Source organism: Orycteropus afer, unplaced genomic scaffold (assembly GCF_000298275.1).
Source record: "Orycteropus afer afer isolate SDZICR_OR568_19922 unplaced genomic scaffold, OryAfe1.0 scaffold00030, whole genome shotgun sequence".
Classification (NCBI taxonomy): domain Eukaryota; kingdom Metazoa; phylum Chordata; class Mammalia; order Tubulidentata; family Orycteropodidae; genus Orycteropus; species Orycteropus afer.
The window spans coordinates 13809506-13811921 of NW_006921617.1; positions in this window are offsets into that span (position 1 = coordinate 13809506).

Below are 2416 nucleotides of genomic sequence, written 5' to 3' on the forward strand. Positions count from 1 at the left end.
CCACTCCTCAGAAGGAAGGTTGGGCAATCCTACTTCCGTAGTGATACTGCCTCGGAAACCCAAGGAGGGGTCACTATGAGTCGGGTTTGACTCGAAGGCACATAACAACAATCCTCAACATGCACATTCCCACCTCATTGTTTTACTTTCAGGCTTTTCCTATCTGGAATTCCCTCCCCTAATCTTTAGATGTATAGATAGATACCTGCTGTTGAGTGAACTCTGATTCATGGTGACCTTACATACAACAGAACGAAATGTTGCCTAGTCCGTATTCATGGTTGATGGTACGTTTGAGTCCATTGTTGCAGCTCTTGTGCCAATCCATATCACCATATCACCATATCACTGAGGGTCTCCCTCATCCTTATTAGCCCTCTACTTCATCAAACACAATATCCTCCTTCAGTGATTGATCCCTCCTGATAATGGACCAAAAGCAAGCAAGTTAGACAATGTACTGTTGTGATCCATAAGGTTTGCATTGGCTCATTTTTGGAAGCAGATCACCAGGCCTTTCTTCCTAATCTGTCTTAGACTGGAAGCTCCACTGACACCTGTCCACCATGGGTGACTCTATACCAGTGACGTACTTCCAGCATCACAGCAACACACAAGCCACCACAGTACGACAAATTGACAGAAAGATGGTAGCTCTTAACATTTACCCTATTCAAATTCTTTTCTGTTCTTTAAGGTTGACTCAGATTTTACCTCTCCATTATCTCTTCTCCTGGGAGCTCTGATAGCATAGTGCCTAAGGCACTTGACTGCTAACCAAAAGGCTGGCAGTTCAAACCCACCAGCCACTCCTCAGAAGGAAGATAGGGCAATCTACTTCCATAGTGATACTGCCTCAGAAACTCAAGGAGGGGTCACTATGAGTGGAGTCCAACTTGATGACATATAACAACAATAACAACAACATTATCTCTTCTCCTGGATACTTCAGAGAAAATTGATCTTTCATATTTGATAAATGCAGCATTTTGAATGTATATTCTTAGGCATTTAACTATTATTATTATTATCATTATTATGTGTTGGCTGAGTCTCCTTTCCAAGAAGACTAACATTTTCTTGAGAACAAGTAAACTGTCATGTGCTTCTGATTCACTCTGCCTTTATGGTCTGTATTTATTAGGGCTATTTTGATTTCAAGTGAGAGAATCCCAATTCAAATAAGCTTAAGAAAAAGGGATTATGTGACCTAACGTAAATAAAGTGTCCATCAGTAGAGCAGGATTTAGAAGCATATTTGAACCCAGTTGCTCAAACAATGTCATCACAGATCAGTCTCCATCTCCACGTTCTGCTTTCCTGTGAGAGAAAGAGCTCAGGCAGATTCTTCCCAGGTAAATTTGGCCAGAAGTAACTTTTGAGTTTACATCTGAATTGGTAAGGAAACTTAGCAGAAAGAATGCATATTTTTCTCCATAGTTGTATAAAAGAGCCAAGACTGGTTCTCACTGGCCTGGACGGAGTGGTATAGCGGTACTAGTTGCTGTGGAATCAACCCCGCCTCGTGGCAACCCTGTGTGTGTCAGAGCAGAACTGCGCTCTATACAGTTTTCACTGGCTGATTTTTTGGAAGTACATCACTAGGCCTTTTCACCAAGGTGTCTCTGGTGGACTCATGCCTCCAACTTTTCAGTTAACAGGAGAGCACATTAACCATTTGCACCATATGGGGACTCACTGCTGAGCCACTCACAGAGACTCTCTGATTAATATGTCTGGGTCACATGATCATACCTTAAGCTGGTTAAGCAGGAGAAGGGAGGAACCAGTCACACAGAGACTACACAGAGGACCTGGCAGAGATTGTTTGCCAAAGGAAAAGCCAGACATTGTTACCTGCAGAAGGAGGCAAAAAAAGTGGGCAAAAGCAGCAAATGTTTGCCTTTTGTGTTCCATTTCCAATGTCACTTAGAACATTATAGACTCTCTTTAAATAACTGGATAAGATACATTTTCTTGAACTGTGATTATTATTTTTTTATTTGTTTGCTTTTGTTTTTGAAGCACTATGGTAAAATCATATATGGGAAATGTATGGCATTTGAAAGAATTTTATTCTGCTTATGTAGACATTGGAAGTCATGTTCAGGAAACTTGCAGTAAAATAATATTGCCAAGTTAATCTTTCTCAATCTTTGATTTAGATGGGTTTGAAAAGGTGTGATGAACGCAATATAAGGTGTCTTAACTGAATCAAGCATTTCATTCTTCTTTTCTGTGCTGTTAGAGTAGACACTGATGAACTTCAAGAAAAAGGCATTCACATTGTGTAGAGTTCAAAATAGAAAACAAATGTCCCAAATGTGAGTGACCAATATGGCAGCATTGAGGATGAGAAAGACATAGAGAGTTACATGGGCAGTACAGACAACAAATATGAACCCTTTTGCATATA